The 18,931-nt window shown below is 43.3% G+C and overlaps 1 protein-coding gene and 1 non-coding gene across 10 annotated transcripts in view; one reads left to right on the top strand and one right to left on the bottom strand.

Annotated features, from left to right (window-relative positions):
- The window catches only part of CACNA2D3 (calcium voltage-gated channel auxiliary subunit alpha2delta 3), a 946,725-nt gene that overhangs the window by 853,880 nt on the left and 73,914 nt on the right, over window positions 1-18,931 (bottom strand). For all 9 annotated transcript variants that reach the window (XR_005374880.1, XM_038566132.1, XM_038566133.1 and 6 more), the window contains one exon: window positions 5,950-6,072. The gene's annotated coding sequence lies outside the window, so the exon portion shown is untranslated. Of the gene's footprint in view, window positions 1-5,949; window positions 6,073-18,931 lie in introns of those variants that run through there.
- Window positions 9,626-9,770, top strand: LOC119864810. The gene has a single exon (XR_005375294.1). It is a non-coding gene; the product is annotated as a U4 spliceosomal RNA (small nuclear RNA).

Here is an 18,931-nt window from a genome sequence, read left to right on the forward strand (position 1 = left end):
TCTGCTTTCACACTCTAGGTTGTTAGTCAAATGCAGATCCTTGCAGTAGTAGGTCTGAGGTCCCCATTTCTTTGCTGGATGTCAACTGGGATTACTTCAGCTCCCAAAAGCTGTCCATATTCCTTGGCATGTGGCCTTCTCCATCTTCAAGCCAGTCTTGTTGTGTCAAATTCCCCTCATGCTTCAAATCCATGACTTCCCCTTCTGCTACCAGGAAAGTCTGCTTTTCAAAGAGCTCATGTGATTAGCTCAGATGCACCTAGATAAACCTATGAAAGCTAATTGCCATATGACAAAGCATAGTCATGGGAGTGATAATTCATCATATCAATAGGTTCTGGGGATTAGAGCACTGGAATCTTGGGAGCCATTTTTCGCATTCCACCTGCCACAATCATTAAAATGGAGACAGAAGGAAAGAACTTTCCAGGCAAATGGAGAATGCAAGCAAAGACACAGGGAAATGACAGAGCACCAAGTGATTATTTGAGGTAAGAGCAACACTGAACCCCCTTTAGTCCCAGCTATGGCCTCCTTCTACTTCTCATGTTCCAGCTAAAAGTGCAGAGATGTGAGAAATTAAATTATGCTAATATATCTAAATAGTATTTGCCTGGGTTGTGTTCCAATTATTAGTTTAAGAAATGATGAGTTAAGAATTGAGAAAACTGTCATCACATTCTTTCCTCAGAGAGCAAGAGTAAAGACTTGGAAATAATATCCATTAGTCTATTGACAAAGAATGATATGATGACATCAAAAGGCACCCACTTTTCAGCCATTCAAGAAGAAAAAAATTTAAATGAGAATTCCCAATGCTAACTAGTAAAACTGATATGGTCAAAAATTGCAGTGCAAATGAATACAAATCATTAAGGATACAAAATTGCACTATTCTAAAAAGGATAAAAATATTCATATCCTTTGACTTTGGGGACTTTATACCAAGGAAATAATCCAAAAGAACTTTTCTAAATTATGCAATAAAAATACACTGTGTAGCAATATTTATATACTGAGATATATTTCATCTAAATATTCATAGTTGAAAAATGATTAGTTCTATTATGGTCTCACCATTCAAAGGAATACTATCCAGATATTAGCATTTTAATCATGAAGAGCAAAATGAAGTACTGAAAAATGTGTATGATACCTTACGTTTATTTTATTTTATTTTTTTAAGATTTATTTATTTATTTATGATAGACAAAGAGAGAGAGAGAGGCAGAGACACTGGAGGAGGGAGAAGCAGGCTCCATGCAGGAGCCTGATGTGGGACTCGATCCTAGGTCTCCAGGATCAGGCCCTAAGCTGCAGGCAGCGCTAAACTGCTGCGCCACCGGGGCTGCCCGATACCTTATGTTTAAAAGTAAAATGCAAAACTGTACCTATCCTTCTATTGCAACTATGTGAAAAATACTGGGCATAACCAAGATTTGGGGGGGAACTTGAAAAATGAAAAAATTTGAGTAGGATGATGAATGAATTTTTTTCATTGTGATTTATATTAACAGTACTGTAAAGTTTTTGTGCAATAAATAATAACGATAGTAAGCTTTTAAAAAAATCCATATATGAACTCGAAAAGACTCTGACTACCATGAATGTCACTGCACCCTCACTGGTTTTAAAAGGACCAGAGACAATTAATCAAACAAACAAAACACAAATTACAAGTCAGGGCCATTGCAAAATGACCCCCTCACCCCTGAGCTCAATCCTTCGAAATCTCAAACAAAACAGAATCACAAGTACATTTACCCTCTATGACTTTTTTCCTTTTACTTAAAGGAAATAAGCATGTGTCGTATTGAAAATCCTATCCTCTGCCATGTAATGCAATCAGGAATGTGAGGAAGTAAAGAGAATCCATATGATTCACAATTTCTGGAGAGAGAGAAAAAATGTGATTATCTGCAAGATTGTATGACAGTGAAGAGGGAGTCAATCCTCCTTAAGGAGACCCATCATTTAGTTATTAATTAAGAGAAGCTTTCTTTTTCATTGACCATTTGATAATTCTACTTAAAAACATCTCTCACAAAAATTCACATTCCTAGCCTGAATTGGGCAGATGATGCGTTCGAAGCTGGAAAGTGATTTAAAAAGCAAACAAACCAAAAATCATGCCTTTTAGTCAAAAGTTGAAACAAACTAATCTGTGTCTCCTATTGTATAGATTTCATTTGCAAATACATAGTAACATCTACTTCTTCCATTCTGAGGTGAAATTTGTTTTCATTCTGTTTTGCTGGGAATGGGCTCTTTTTCATCCTGGGACCTGCACTATGGTACCTGAATTTATAAGGAGAGGGCTTCTGGATGGGAGATGGCAGTCCCCATTAAGATCAGCGATTCATCAGAGGGCATTGCCCTGCCTCACCCCTGTTGGTTTCTATTCCCCCCAGTTTTATTCCCATCAAAGAAGCAAACATTGGGAGGAAGTACTTCTAGTACCATATTTAAAATTCCTCCACTAGTCAGCAGCATTCAGGAAAAATTCATGTCTCTTCCAGCTCTAGGGGATCTATTGCAAATCCTTTAAATTGTCGTATTATCCTCTCATTTGCTTCTATTTTAGCAAAGCAAATGATTAAAAATTAAACTTTCATTTAGAAGCATAATTATTTTAAAGAATGTCAAGGCTTCATGTTAAACAAATTTACCTCAGCAAATAGAATGGGGACTTGGAATTCAATTGAAGAGTTAATGAAATAACCATAATTTAGTTAGGTGAATCAACCAACACCATCTTATTTATTTAAACAGATTTCTCATTCAGTTTTCATGTATGGAGTTGTGTTTTTTATTCCTTCAGTAAATGTCTTAGCTTCACAGAGTGAATCAGAGAAACATTTTTTGTTTTGTTTTGTTTTGTTTTTGAAGATTTTATTTATTTATTCATGAGAGACACACAGAGAGAGGCAGAGACACAGGCAGAGGGAGAAGCAGGCTCCATGCAGGGAGCCCGATGTGGGACTCAATTCTGGGCCTCCGAGATCACACCCTGGGCTGAAGGCAGGCGCTCAACTGCTGAGCCACCCAGGCTTCCCACATTTTTTGTTTTCAATAAGGAAGAGTATTTTTATATACGTGGAAATAAAAACTAATGAGATTTTCCTCAAATAGGGTGAGAATTTATAAAATAGGAGAGTAGTGATAATTCTAATCCAAATTTCTAATCCTTAAAAATTTCCCATGGAACACGAAGTTTAGACCTGAGTTATGGAGATAAACTAGTTCAAGTTATGAGTTGAAAAGAATGCCCAGTGCCCGGAGAGCTCTAGATGGAACAAATGAACTAAATGTGATAGGCAGCCTTCTTATGTTGTCTCCAGTGATCTCTGCCTTCTGGTATTCTTACTCTTCCATAATCCCCTCCCCTTGGATATGGGCTGGACCTCAGGACTTGCTTCTAAGGCACAGAATGTGGCAAGAGAAAGGGAATGTCACTTCTGAGACTCACAAAAGACCATAACTTCCATCTTCTTGATACTTCTCTTGTCTTGTCTCTCACTTGCTCTGATAAAGCAAGCTGTTTTGAGCTACTCTATGGAAAGATCTAAATGCAAGGAACTAAGGGTATCCTCCATCCAAAAGCCAATAAAGAAATGAGGCTCAGTCCCATAGTCCACAGGAAACTGAATTCTTCTACCCACTAGGTGAGTGAGTTTGGGAAGTGGGTACTCCTGCCGTGGGACCCTGAGATGACTACAGCCTCAGCCAACTCCTTGACTGGAGCCCTTGACTGGATCTGAGCTGTGCCCAGATTTCTGATTTGCAGAAACTATGACTTGATAAACATTTTTTAAGCCACTAATTTTGGGGGTGATTTGTTACACAGCAATATATGACTAACATGCTAACCAATAAATTCATTCCTGGCAGAGCATCTCTCCCAGGGACACATTCATATTGAAATGTCTTGATTTGTATTGAAATTCCTTGACCCTATCTAGCAGATAACACAGAATTATTTCAGATGATATGGCCTCCATGCTAAAATATATGCTAACCAGTCAATTGTCTAGGCAGTCAGTACCAGGAGCTGGTGGGGAAGGAGGCCATAGTGGAGGTCATGAGAGATACATGAAGAAAGTGCCACCTCTTTGTCTCTTCTACCATAAAATTGTATCCATTTCTCACCAGTCCAATAGGCCTACTAGATTTTACTAGGGGATGGGGAGTTAGAGTTGTGGTAACCTATGTTTAGCATAGGCTGCTAGTCTATTATTAATAACATACAGAAAAAGAATCTATGACTAAGGGGCTAAACTACTTACTTAGAAAAAACATTAACAATAGGGCTATAGCTCTGCCTTGCATCTAGTAGGCATTCAATACACAATAAATGAAAAAAAAAGGTGTTTTTTTTTTTTTTTTTATAAGCTGTAGGGTGTGGTCTTGGGTGGCCATTCCAAATGGCCAGAGATAGGGAAATCCTATCAGCAATAGACCTTTCATAAGATGATCTTTCTAGAATTTTCCATGTCATGACCCAAGCTGAAGGCAGACTCTTAACCAACTAAGCCACAGGTGCCCCTAATGTATCTCTTAATGTATATCATCTCTACCAAGTACAGGTACTTTGCCTCTGGTGTGGGACCCATACCAAGGGCGACCTTTGAGAAGATTTTGGTGGAAGATGGATGTATCACTAAGTGGATTATCTTTTAGTCCTTCATATTATTCCAAGAACAAGCCTCATTTGGGCATAGCCTTTGACATATCTCTAATAACTTGTTAGAATCTGATTTTCAGAAAGAGACAATAAGGGGCACCTGAATGGCTTAGTTGCTGAAGCCACCAACTCTTGATTTCATCTCAGGGTCATGGGATGGAGCCCCAAGTCAGGCGGTGTTCAGTGGGGAGTCTGCTTGTCCCTCTCCCTCTGCTCCTGTCCCTATTTGCACACACTCTCTCTCTCAAATGAAGAAATAAAAAAGAAAGAAAGAAAGAAAGAAAGAAAGAAAGAAACAAAGAAAGAAAGAAACAAAGAAAGAAAGGGAAAGGAGCCTTAGGCTGAACAACTGTAGTTAACAGCAGGACCAAATTAGAATTTAACTATATGGTTTTATTCTTAATATAGTCATTTATTTTTATTGTTTATGATAAGGATATAAAATTTCTTTCCATTTTAAAAAAGTGAAAAGCTTTAAATAAATTATTCAACCCTGAGTCTGTCACCCTGGGCTAGCTTTCTCCTCACCTCCCTCAGCCCCTAAACACAATATCTCATTCCCTCTCCCAGGTGGGCCAAAGAAAACTTCTCTCCTCCAACAGAAGGGCCATTGCCTTGGTCCTGGCGCTCCTTGGCCCATGCCAGTCACACTTCTTCCCTACTCCAATCCTCACGGGATGTATTCATAGACTTGGGTCAATGGAATCATCGGAAGGGGAATGAGGTCACCCCTGACCTGCTGGGAGTGAGGGAAGAAAATTTCCCAAGGTAAATGTCTGAGGAATGGTCGCTGGGGAAACCAGGAGTTAGTTCCTGAGCCCTTGCCTCTTCATTCTGACTCCAGAGGGTGATGCACGCACCCGGGATGTGTATGAGGAGGGCTGCGTGAGACACATGCAAGTCACAATGGAGCCTGGCGCACAGAAGGTGCTCAAGGAGAATGTGTTCAGTCAGTCAGAGAACACATGAATAGTCCAAGGCTGGCTGCAGTCGCCTTGCTGCCCTTTCTTTGCACCGTATGGAATGTTAACTGTTCTGCTTCCTTCATTTAATAAAAACAGGCGTAGTACTTCCAAATGACCTAGAACTGCTAGAGAGTTCACACACACACACATCTGTTGCAGGGAACCAGGGACCCAGGATGAGGGGCAGGGGTGGGCCAGGGGTGGGGTGCCGTGGAGGGTGGGTTTGGGGGACTCACTGCTGCCCTCAAGGGTGCTCAGCATCTCCCATCTCTGGACCTGCCAGGCCTGCAGCGGGCTTACCTGGTGGCTGCCTGGCCATGTGTTTGAACGCATTGGCATTTCTCTGGACAGGATGTCGGTGTTCAGGAACCACGTCTTGGGACCCAGGTGGGAGCAGTGGAGAGAGCTGGGTGGCGTCCTGTCCTAGAGGGCATGGGGGAAAAAAAGCCATTAGTAAAGAAATAAAGAAAACAGCAAGCCAATTAGTGGCAGGTTGTTGTGCCAGAGAGCAAGCTGAGCGCCCAGCCTCCAGGGTCTACCCAAAGGGGCATCTGGAGGCAGTATAGGGTCACCCCCCAACCGTACTCCCAAGTCCTGGGGCTCCTGTGGCCTCTGTGGACTTGCAGCCACGGGCATGGACACCCTGACTCCTGGGCCATAGAAACACGCTTCTCCTCTGAGCTGCCAGGCACCAGCGGGCAGAGAGCTGGTGATCTATCTGACTTAAAAATGTTTTTGTTGTTTAAAGTAATGGCTGGTCAGCCTGATGCACGACTTGCCCCCCTTTTGCTTTCAATGTTTGTCTCATTGTAGTCTCCTTTATGCCTGCCCTCAATGCTCTCTTAAGTGCATTTAGTTGGAGGAAAAATTGACCCACAGAAGTCTTTGCATTGTTCTCAAGACAGTATTTGAACTTCCTAATGGCCCTAGGAATCCTCTGAGGGCTCTGCTCCCAATAAACCAAACCTGGAAAGTGGAAGAAAACAGTTTTCTAACCCTGCTGACTCTCTTTAAAATTGAGACTCAACTGGAAGGCTCAACTTGGACTTTTTTGGTGACTCACTGCATAAGCCTCCAGACTAGGGACCTGTGGCCCTCAACACCTGGGAGCTGAGGGAACAAAGAGGCATACCAGTTTCCCTGGGAGCATTTACTGGGGCCAGGTCCCCCTGGGTGTTCTACAGAGTACATTTGTGCCTGGAGGTATTACTAAACCCATTTTGCAGAGAGGAAAGTGAAGCCCAGGGGAAGAGTGACTTGCCCAGAGTCCCCTCTGTTGTAAGCTATACAGCTAGGTCTGGAATCCTGGTCTGTGGGTCTTCAAAACCTCTCCTCATGCCCCATGAGATTCTCCACTGGTTTATCAGCAATTTTAGCTACTGCTTGATTTAAAGAGTCACTCTTATTTCCTGTCAGTGCCTGGGTTAACCATTCACCCTTTGTAGGCCATTTGCAGGCAGTTGCAGTTTCTGGAAGGCCATGTGAAAGAAGGCTGTATTTCATTCTGTTGATTCTCTGTGGTAGAGACTATGGCACTGGTTAATTTTCCCTCAGGCTAGTAAATCAAGGTGCCACCTGGCACTGTACATAGAAATCATGTGCCCATACTGATGTCAACACCCCAGAAAGTTTAGCATCATGAAAGCCTATTTCCTTGCTTACATTTTCTGGTGCAGATTTTTCTCTTTTTTGGTGTACTTGGGCTTAAAGCCCTCATAAAGCATTGTAATCTAAAGTCACAATGACAATGTGTATTTTCTTCTCAAATGTGAGAAATGAGAAAAGCCATAATCATAGATTAATACTACAGGGTTTAAAATGGAGTGTCTGTCCAAGTCTGAGATTTAGAGCAACATCTTCACCACTTCTCCAGTTTTCCCCTTGAAGAAAATTTTCCATTCTCTTAAGACTTGCTTATTATGTCAGAAGAAAATTTGCCTATTTCTTTAGCTGCATTTCTCCTTCATTAGCCTGAATGATATGGGTAAAAACTAGATATACTAATAAAGAAATACCTAGATGTCATTGAAGCAGGAAAAAAAGGACTGATAATCTAGGGTTAAAAATGAAATTCAATTAAGACTTATAACTCCTAAGATATAGGTAATAAACTTTTGGGGGCACCTGGATTGCTCAGTTGGTGAAGAGCCTGCCTTCTGCTGAGGTCAGGGTCCCAGGGTCCTGGGATCAAGCCCTGTGTTGGGCTCCCTGCACAGCAGAGAGTGCTTCTCCCTCTCCCTCTCCTTCTGCTACTCCCCCTGCTTGTTTTCTCTCTCTTTCTCTCTCTCTCAAATAAATAAATAAAATCTTTTTTTAAAAAAGGAATAAACTTTTTGCTTTCCCATGGTTATCAAATCTCTATTATAAGCCAAGCCCAGGGCAATGTGCTAAAGAAAAAAATAGACTCTGTACCAGACTTCATGGATCCACACAGAGTAGTGGGGAAGACAGACCTGAGGCCCATAGTTACTAATTATGAATTAAACAATACAAGGAAATATGGGAATCAAACCCAATCTGGGATCAGGGAAGCTTACCCAGGGAAGGGAGAGTCTCCAGTGAGTTGAAAAGGAGATAGCCAGGCAAAGAGCAGTCTAGGTGATGGAGAGATACAGCCTAGCAGGATGGAAGAACTAGGAAGATTCCAGAATAACTGAAGGGGAAAGATAGGGAAGCAACAGGTGTGGTTGGAGAGGTCCCAGCCTAGCAATGGATATGACTTTTGCCACAGGAACCTACCCCAATGGTGTAGAGCCAAAAGGGTAAGCTCTGTGAGAACAGGGAATAAGCTTGCCACATGTGGTAGACTTGCTAGCTCAGTGTGAAAAATAGTAGGTTCTAGTAAAACAGCATCTATTTCTACACTATTGTCATAAATCCTCATGCATGATAATCTCACTTTTTTCTTCTTTCCTTCCACCCTTGAAACTAAATGTTGTTCCTGTTTTTCCCATTTTTCTGTTTCTCACTTAAAGGTCATGGATTCATGAGGTTTCTCTCAACTTCCCATATTCTTCCCTCTTCTTTCTTCCCATTTGGTCATGTAATGTATTTAACAATTCCTTACAGTGCCAAGCAGGAGGAGGAAGTCATCCAGGTAAATTACTAAGGCAAAAAAACAAGAAAGACACTCTTGCCTCTTAAACAAATATCCATTCCCTTTAGACTGGCTCAAATCTGGGCAAGGCTGGTGGCTTTTACACAACGAACTGGCAAAACAAGGAGGACTTTCTAGTCTGTGTTTTAAAAGACAGGTAATTTATTCCCAAAGGGGATGTTCTAATTCATCATTAAGTTCCCCTCCATTGATTATGATGCCAAAGCTTGAGGTGGCACATAGAAAATGTTGTATGTATGCCCCGAATGCCAAATTGGTCCCTCTGGGACTAGAAAAGCATTTGGAAACCATGTTCAAGGCTGATGTACACACATTTTTGAGTCATCAAAGCTCATCTCTCTATTGTGGCAGAAATCACCAATAGCTTTGGCTTCTCAGAGAAATTGGCACCGGGTACTCTCCAGACACTTGTGCATATGTTGCATTTTATTTTGTTTTGTTTTCAAGTACTTTGGAGTCCAGGAGACCTTCCTAAAAACCTACATAATAAGCAACTTGTCTGAAGGCTTATATGAATTTATTTATGTTAATTCCTCAGCCTTCTGGAACAGTCACCCTTCGTTTTAATAGCCAACCAAGACAACCTACGTTATTGTTCCATTGCTGGTGACTGGTCCAAAGGCCTCCCTGAGAGTTCAAGGGCACAGATTCTTGTACCCTTTTGCTCCGAGTTCCTGCTCAGAACTCATGCCTCCAGCCCCTTCTTCTCAAGCAGGAACAAAGCCACCTCACTTGTGGCCCAGGTGCCACCAATCAAGGCCCTGGGTATAACAGACCTGTCTCAAATCTGGAATCAACAGAAGGTAATTACAGCACAGGATGGAGGTGGGGGAGAAACATCGACTGAACGCTGGGCAGAGCTTTGCGCCGTGGCAGTATCGTAGCCAATGGGATTTATCTGAGGCGTGATTATTGCTAATTAAAAACTGAACGCTGGTCAGGGACAGTTACTGAAAATCCATCAACAAGACCCTGACCAAGACTCTTTTACTGATTATCATCTGTTTGGGCCGTTGGGTTACTAGTCATTTTTCTCTCATCTCCAAAAGCTTTTCCCTCTCTTTTTCTCCACATGAATTCCACTATTAAACCATCATTCAAAAAGCAACTATAGACATTTCGTGTTATCAAAAAGCAATTATTTCTTCTTAGTCGCACATTTACTAGAAACTCTTCAAGAAGAGAAGGCTACTTTTGGGACCCCCTGGGTGGCTCAGCGGTTAAGCATCTGTCTTTGGCTCAGGGTGTGATCCTGGAGTCCCAGGATCGAGTCCCACATCGGGCTCCCTGCATGGAGCCTGTTTCTCTCTCTGCCATGTCTCTGCCTCGTGTGTGTGTGTGTGTGTGTGTGTGTGTGTGTGTGTGTGTCTCATGAATAAATAAATAAAATCTTAAAAAAAGAAAAGAAGAGGAAGCTGCTTTTAAAAGTCAACATCTACAAGTTCTGTTACAAAAATTCAATAGCTCCCCTATACCTCAGTCTTCCTGCTCCTCCAGCATCTCTCACCTCTCAAGAGTGAGATTTCTAACATAGAGAAATAACCCCAAAAGGCCATTTTTTGTGAGAACTTTCTAGATACCAGGCACTTAACAAGCCTTGTTTCCTTTCACCTTTATAATGGCTCTCTATGATTAGCATCATTCTTTCCATTTTACAGATGGTGATTATAACAGAGCTAAGATCTACTGAGTGCCTACTATGCATGAAGGTCTATGCTAAATACATTGCATGGGTCACCTTGCTGAATCCTTCACAACTCTGCAAAGTTGAGATCACTACCATCACCATTTCACAAATGAGGAGACTGAGGTTCAAAGAGGAGAAATGATGAGTGTTAGTAACTCTATCCAAAAAAAAAGAATGGAGCCCAGGTCCCCATAGCTCCAAATACTGGGATTTTTCCCTATACCATAGGGCTTTAGTATGACCGAGCTTCAGGAACTTGGGGAACATTTTTCTAAAAGAACATGGGCAGGGTGCCTAGGTCACTCAGTGGGTTGAATGTCTGACATTGGCTCAGATGGTGATCTCAGGGTCCGGGGATCAGCAGGTGTAAGGTTGCATCGCTCAGTGGGGAGTCTACTTCCCCCCTCCCTCTCTCTCTCTCTCTCTGCCCCTCCCTCAACTCATGCTCTCTCTCTCAAATAAATAAATAAAATCTTTAAAAAATAAATAAATAAAAGAACACAGACAACGATGATCTTCCCGAACCAACTCTGAGTTAGCTCATGGTATGCTTCAAAGCAGGCCTTCAGTAATTAGTTGTCAAATGATCAAGGGATAGTGGTTCTGGATTCGGTCTGCAGACTCCCAGGAGCACACCTCTTGGTTAAGGCGGCTTGATCACACTGGGTCTGTTCATAGCTATCATTTGGCGTCCCCTGAGATGGGTCAGTTAACAGAGTGCCCATCAATTAAGAAGAAGCCTCCTTGCTGAGAGTGTAGCATTAAATTTTCATGGGGAGAAAGAGGGAAAAATAGTAATTGGGGCAAGAATTACCGAGGCTTTGTTCTAATAAAACTCATGCTGTAATTATGCCTGATCTGCTTAGATCTCTTTAAAGCAGGTTGGACCCTGGCGTGATGAAAGACCCTGCTGTCGCTGTGTCACTTGAAAACTCCCAGTTTTTTCCCATCAGCTACCAGGACCTGCACGTTTATTCTTCTCTGTTTCCACACTGTGTCAGGAACTTGGCACCCTAAGCTCTCAGAAGAGTGTCATGGTACTAATGAAAGAAGGAGGTAATTCTCCTGGAAACTAAGACTGGAAAGATGAAGTTCCTGGCCTCTTCAAACCTAGGAGCTGGGTTCCTATAGGGAGCACCTGTTCTTCTCATCAGACCCATGTCTAGGAGAAATGTTTTCTTGTCAGGGAGCTTTATGGGAAGGGACAGGAGGAACCAGCATGACCCTCTGCCACACTATTGGCAAGGCCACACCTTCTTGCCCTTCAGATCCACAAAAGAGAAGGAAAAATAGTAACAGCAAGTATTGGGGAGAATATAGAGGAGTAGGCCCTTTTGAGAGTAAATACCAGAAGTCAGACTTGCAGTGTGTGTCACAGAGCTTTAAAAGCATGCATTTCGTTTGACCCAGAACTTCCACTTCTAGGAATTTATCCAAAGGAAATGATTTAAAATGTACAGTATTTTAGCTATGAGGATATTCATTCACTTGCTGTTTTTATAATAGTGTACAACGAGAATCAACCTAAATGTCCGACAGCAGAAAATTGGTTCAATTAGTTTTGGTTCATCCCTGTAATGGAATACTCAGTGGCCATTAAAACAATAATGTACAGCTCTGTTTGTTGACAAGGAAAGATATGACACAACAGGAAAGTGAATTAAATCAGTACAGTTCCATCTGTGTGTGTGTGTTAGTAGTGGTTATTTCTTAGTGACAGGACTACAACTCTGTTTCTTCTTTATATTTTTATGTACTCCAAGAAAATTTTGTGGGCACAGAAAAATTATAATCAAGAAAAGAGTCAATACTGACATTTGTTTCTTTAAAAAAGACTATGTGTCAAGAAACCCAAGGACAAAGACTAATCCTAGGAGGTTCCCATACAACCTGAAGATAGAAACCAGTTGGCTGTTGAACATGCAGGTAGAACTGAGTTCACTCCTCTACTCTTTAAACAGTAAAGCACCCCCTCTTTCACCAGAGCATTGAGTCAATACAAACCACGGGCAGGGGTCTGTGACTTCCAACTTTTCTGCCTTGAGGCTGACTCAAGGGTTCAGCTGTCCTATCTCTTAGTGTTACACCCTCCACAAATTCATTCATCCTTTGAAGATTTACTGAGCACTCATCCTGTGCCAGGTACTGAGCTGAACATCTAGATTCAGAACAGGAAAAAATGGTCCTGTGATTAGAAGAGAAGCCTTCCCTTGGTGTGAGTGTTCCCCCACTGGATCCTCTAGCATATGATCTACATCTCTTGGGGCATCTTCCCTTCCCACCTTGTTTTACCCTTGTCTTCTGCTTCAAATCCTCTTTCAATCAGACCATCTGTCCCTTAAGAGCTGCTCCTGAATCTCCTACAGCACGTAGGAGAGTGAATGGCACATAGCAGAAGCTCAATAAATATTTATGGAATGAATGAGTAGATGTAATTGCTACCAGAAAAGCATATTTCCTTTATTCAGATTTATGTGAGTCTGATGTCTGATATCCTGGGTCAGTTGGAATTCTTTTCAGATGTAAGTGACAAAAAAAAAAAAAAAGCAATCCAAACCATATTAAGCACAAAGGGAGATTATTGTCTCCCATAACTATGAAGTTTATAAGCCTAGTTTCAACTGGTCCAAAGCTCAAACATGCAGGACTTGGTCTTCCTCTATCTCTCAGCCATGTCTTCTCCACGTTGACTCCATTCTCAGATAAGCTCTTCCCTTATGAAACCAAGTTGCCTCCCAACAGCTCCAAGCTCTTACAGATCCAAATCTCAGGGGGAAAAAGGAAAAGTACATCCTTTTTGAAATCCAAGCAAAAGTCTCCAGATGGGGTGATGGGACCTGGCTGGTTGGCTTGGATCTTGTGTCCATCCTGAACCAATCACTGAGCTGGGGCATATCATGTCCTGACTGGCAGGGCTGGGTCACTATGTCTTCAGCAGAGTGAGGGAGGGAGGGCCAGCTCCCCCAGACACTATCAGTGTGCCCTTACTGAAAGGATGGGTGGATTTGGGGAATAAAACAAATAATGTCTATTAACCTTCTCTTCCTGGCAGAAAGCACATCTTGCTTGTTTCTCTAGCCCAAACTTACCCAATCTCCTTTTAAGCATCAACATCTTTATTTCCTCTCCCTCCCTAAGTGCACAACAAGTAGCCAAATCCATTTGAGGAAACTTTAACTGTTTCAAACTAAATCTCCCCGCTCCAACCAAGTGCTGCCCATGGAGTTGGGTTTGCATGCCTGAGAATAGCCATTCCCCCCAATACCAGCTGTAGATGGGGATCATCTGGGATGAGGAGGACTTTTTTTAAGATTTATTTATTTATTTATTTTGAGAGGTGAGCAGGGAGGAGGAGCAGAGGGAGAGGGAGAGAATCTCAAGTAGGCTCCCCACTGAGTGCAGAGCCCATGTAGGGTTCGATGACCCTGAGATAAAGACCTGAGTGGAAATCAAGGGTTGGTTGCTTAACTGACGGAGCCACCCGGGTGCCCCAAGGAGAGTTGTTAAAAGCCTTGGGATGCCTGGGTGGCTCAGAGGTTTAGCGCCTGCCTTCAGCCCAGGGCGTGATCCTGGAGTCCCGGGATCAAGTCCTGCATTGGGCTCCCTGCATGGAGCTTGTTTCTCCCTCTGCCTGTGTCTCTGCCTCTTTCTCTCTCTGTGTCTCTCATGAATAAATAAATAAAATCTTAAAAAAAAAAAAAAAAGATAAAAGCAAATGCCTCTGTGTGCTCTCTCCCATTCTGGTTTGGGTGGACTCTTCATGTCTCACAGACACCACGTCGGCTGTGAAATGTAGAACAGTGAAGGAGAGACAGCCTCAGTTTTCAGCATCAGACAGTGCTGAGACCAGGACCCTGCCCTGCCACTTACTAACCCAAGGACAATAGACAAATCAACCCATCTCTCTGAGCCTCACTTTCCTCATCTGTAAAACGGGAATGACAAGTTTGCAGGGATGCTGTGAGGATGAAACAAGATAAGAGAGACAAAAATTGTGGCACTGGTAAATGCTTAGAAATGCTTAGATGTGGGTTCCAAACAAGACTGCCAAGGGGCATCTGTCACTCATCCATGCAGGAACGAACCTTGCTTTGTTCTGGACTAGTTTTACACATGCCTGCCACCCATTCCATGCTTCACCAAGGAAGTCAGGATGCTTAATTTAAGAAATCCCTATTAATATTATCATAATGTGAAAGGATATGTATTTAAAAAAAAAGTGTGAACCATGCTTGGACAGCATGAAGTACAAAAGAGACATGCATATGCAAATTAACATTATAAAAAAGGTACTCCAAAGACACTTACTGAATAATGAATGTGAATAATGGCAAGAACGCTGGTTACCCACACACCAAAACCTGTCTTGGAAACTTCAAACGTTTGTTTTATATATTGTTGACATTGTATGAAAGGAAAGGTCACAGGTAAAATGTAAAGAGACTTTACTATTTGACTGTGTTGCAAGAACAGCCTCCCTCTAGCATCAGAATATCTAGAAGGGTTTAAATGTCACTAACAGTCTCAAAATTATTGCAGTGGATTTGCAGAAAAAGGGATGTAAAGGGCTTTTTTCATTAAAAATGTTCTTTGATTTTCACTTGTAACTTTGGTGGTATTATTGGCAAGGGAGCAATAGCAGGGGACTGATTCCTAGATGGTGGCAGGGCGGGGGTTTGGGGAGAATGGGGGACAAAGCTGGAAAGGCATTTGGGGCAGTTTCCACATGAAAGAAGTTTCTGCTCAAAGAAAAAGTGTGGAACAGCTGGCCAAGCTCACATGTAGCCGGTTCATTAATTTCTACAAAGAAAGGACATTGAGAAGAATACTTTGGAGCACTCGTCCCTGTAAGGAAACCAGCCTAAAAACTCTGCTGGCCACCACAGCATGGCTACAATGCGCACCTGCTTGCCAGTCACACTGATGAGTATTTGTGCAGGTCCCAGAGTTACAGCAGGGGAGGAGGCAGGGCCCGCAAGGAACTCAAGGCCTAGGGGTTGTGAGGATAAGCCCCATGCCTCCCAATCGGGCCTCCACTCAGTGTGGCCAGCACACCAACGCAAGCCCGTGCCAGAGAGGCCCTGGGGACTCCTGGTCTACTTTGTCTTGAGGTCTCTGCTGCAACACAGAGGTCTAAAAGGTGGCCACTCTACCCTCCTTCCCTCTCTCTGTCCTTCTCGCTGGATCAGGCTGGCTTGGCTCATGGTCTGAAGGCTCCCCAGGCTCCCCATCTCCCTTCCCATTTTCTCCCACAAATGTTTCCCCTAATGAAATCCCTGCATGTTTAATCTCATCTTGGCATCTATTTCTGGGAGAATTCACACTAACACACGGCCCCACAGTCAAGACATACTAGAGAAACTGGAGAGGAGAACACAGGCATTAGGAAAGCTTTCGGTGTGCCAAGCGCTGTTGAGCGCTCTACATAGATGCACATGGTCAATGTTTCCCATATTCTCCTAGGTAGCTACTGCTCTCATTTCGGTTTAAGGCCAAGGAACTTTGTCTAGCTGGTAATAGGTGGCTCCAAGGTTTGCACCTAGGCCACCTGTGTTCAGGACCCACGTGGTTAGCTAGAGCAACCATCGAGAAGCACTTCAGTGGGACAAGTGCTGGTTTTCCTTGGCCAGCAAATCATCCCCTTCATCAGGTAACAGAACTTCTTTTTTTGAGAGAACACACTTAACATGAAGCTAACAGAATGTCCCACCATGAGCACCTGGCCCAAGCAGGGCCAATCAACTTCTCTCCCCTGGATCAGGATTTTTCTGCCAGGATTTTCCACTGTCATTACTAAGTTCATCATATACGAGGCTTGAGCTGCCAGCAGCCATCATGGAAAAGCCCATCCTAGGGCCATAAAGAGAGACAGCTGGAATAGCACCACTTGATCCAACCATGGCTTAAGTTGGACACCCTGGGAGGAATCTGAGGTTTTCAATTACAGGCATCACTCAATTCCCTTTCTGTTTATGCTAATTTGAGTTAGGTTTCATCTCTTACAACCAACAGAGACCAGAATAAGAAAGGTGCTCTTCCTTTGAGTAAAGATTTTAAAGGATGTGGGAATCTGCATCAGTCTGCTAGTGCTGCCCTTACAAAGTATTATGAACAGGGATCCCTGGGTGGCCCAGCGGTTTGGCGCCTGCCTTTGGCCCAGGGCGCGATCCTGGATACCTGGGATCGAATCCCACGTTGGGCTCCTGGTGCATGGAGCCTGCTTCTCCCTCTGCCTGTGTCTCTGCCTCTCTCTCTCTCTCTCTGTGTGACTATCATAAATAAATAAAAATTAAAAAAAAAAAGTATTATGAACATAAAGTGTAGTACTACACACCAACGCACTATAAAGTACTTTTTTTTTAAAGATTTATTTATTTATTCGTGATTTACTTCAGAGAGAGCAGGAGGCAGAGACACAGGCAGAGGGAGAAGCAGGCTCCATGCCGGGAGCCCAACGTGGGACTCGATCCTGGGACTCCAGGATCGCTCCCTGGGCCAAAGGCAGGTGCCAAACCACTGAGCCACCCAGGGATCCCCTATAAAGTACTTAATAAACATTCATTATCTCACAGTTCTGGAGTCTAGAAGGCCAAGACCCAGGCATCGATAGGGTTGGTCCCTTCTGAAGATTGTGAGGGAAGAGTTGGCCATCTTCACCCTATCTTTTCGCATGGTGTCCCCTATGCACGCAGCAAATTTCCCTTCTTATAAAGACATCGGTCATATTGGATTAGGACCTCATTTTGACTTTTTCCCTCTGTAAAGATGCTATCTCCAAAGAAGGCCACTTTCTAAGGTACTGGGGATGAGGACTAACTACTACGTATCTTTTTTTCAGTGGGAAGGTATAATGTGAGGAACACAGTTCAACCCATAACAGGGTTTGGCATCTGTAGCCTAGAAGAGAGGGACAGAGGAATATAAACAGGATGAATAAAAGTGAAGAATTGATCTTCATCCCCAGTGAGGATAGGCTAAGAGAAAAGGGGAAGATTTCAGTTAGTAGCTCAGAGTGACTCCCCTTTTAGGAGGGCTGAGAAACAAAGGAAAATATTCACAAAAGAGATGGCACCCCCGTCTCTAAAGACCCTTAAATAGGATCCATTGTGTAAAAGCCGATCCAGCCTTGTACATAATGGAGATGCTCTATAAATACTGGTCAAGTAGATTTGATTTTTATTCCGTTCAAATGTGCCGAAGTAAACATCATGTGACTTTGTTTTGCTCAATCAATCAAATGAAATCTAACTCCAACTTCCCCCTGACAAAGATGGTGAGAAATATGGTAAATTCAATCTCAGCTATCCTGAAAGCTTCCTCTCAGGATCCCTCTCCCTCCACTGAGCCATTTGAAGGTTCTGGTCATATCTAGTCATATCTGGTCTGCAACATTTGGCGAGGGCCTTCTAGCCTTTGGTCACCACGGATCACTGCTGCTACTCAGAACCAAGCCAGCATGGTGCATGGAAGGTAGAGGCTCATCTGCTTCTCTGTCTAGTATGGGTATAGGAATCTTGGTTGAGGAGGGGAGTCACAATGCCTGAGAGGGGTCCAGCCTTCTAGGACCACCATGCAGTCCCAGCCCTCTGCAGCTCTGTCATCTCCATGTGTCCTTCAGAGAGCTGGACCCACGCCCCCACCGATACATTGGGGGGAATAGTGAGGCTATTCGTGAGACAGGAGGGTGAGCTTCCTAGCTGCCTTGGCAGGGTGGAGGAAGGTGGTACTTACATGGCCTACAAACAACCCTGAAGCCAGAAGCCAAGGCAAAACTACTGGTTTTGGGCTTTCTGGACTGCCCTGTGCAGTGGATACTGTGGTGTTTCCACCTCTCTATCCTCTTGTTGATGGTGCCCCAATTTCCCTGTGGTGGACACGCCTCTCTCCCATTGCAGCCCATGTGTTCTGCATAGAGTTCGATTAACCTCTGATGAAATTCTGCTGGCTGGGATAATTGGTTCAGCAATGGGCTTGGGATCTAATCAAGTCAAAGAGATATGGGATTTCCATGGCGGCTGACAGAGAAGTGGCCTCTCATTCCTCACTGGACTTTTGAACCTGCCAAGGTACAGACCTAGAGCCCTGGGAAGTCATTCTCTCTGAGAAGGAAGCCAATAAGGAGAACAGAACTGAGAAATGGTAACACTGTTTGAATCCCTGGATCCAATTGAGCCTAAAACCCACATGTCCCTGGATTTCTTAGTTACCTCAAAGAGATTGTGGTGGGTTTTGCTGTAATTTGCAATGGAAAGCTTTTCAACTACTCAAACCTTCCCTCCCATACTTAGTCCATGCCTCCTAACTTTCCTGCCAGATCTCTCATTCCCGCCAAATAAAAAGATCTCAGAGCTCCCCTGTCTTCCTAAATCCTACATCCATGCCTGCAGATAACTAGAGTTAGGACAAGCCAGCAGCACCTCGGGAACCTGCCTGTGACCACCTTCCAGAAACTGGTGACCCCAGGGACTTCAGCCATC

This window comes from Canis lupus, chromosome 20, assembly GCF_011100685.1.
Source record: "Canis lupus familiaris isolate Mischka breed German Shepherd chromosome 20, alternate assembly UU_Cfam_GSD_1.0, whole genome shotgun sequence".
NCBI lineage: Eukaryota > Metazoa > Chordata > Mammalia > Carnivora > Canidae > Canis > Canis lupus.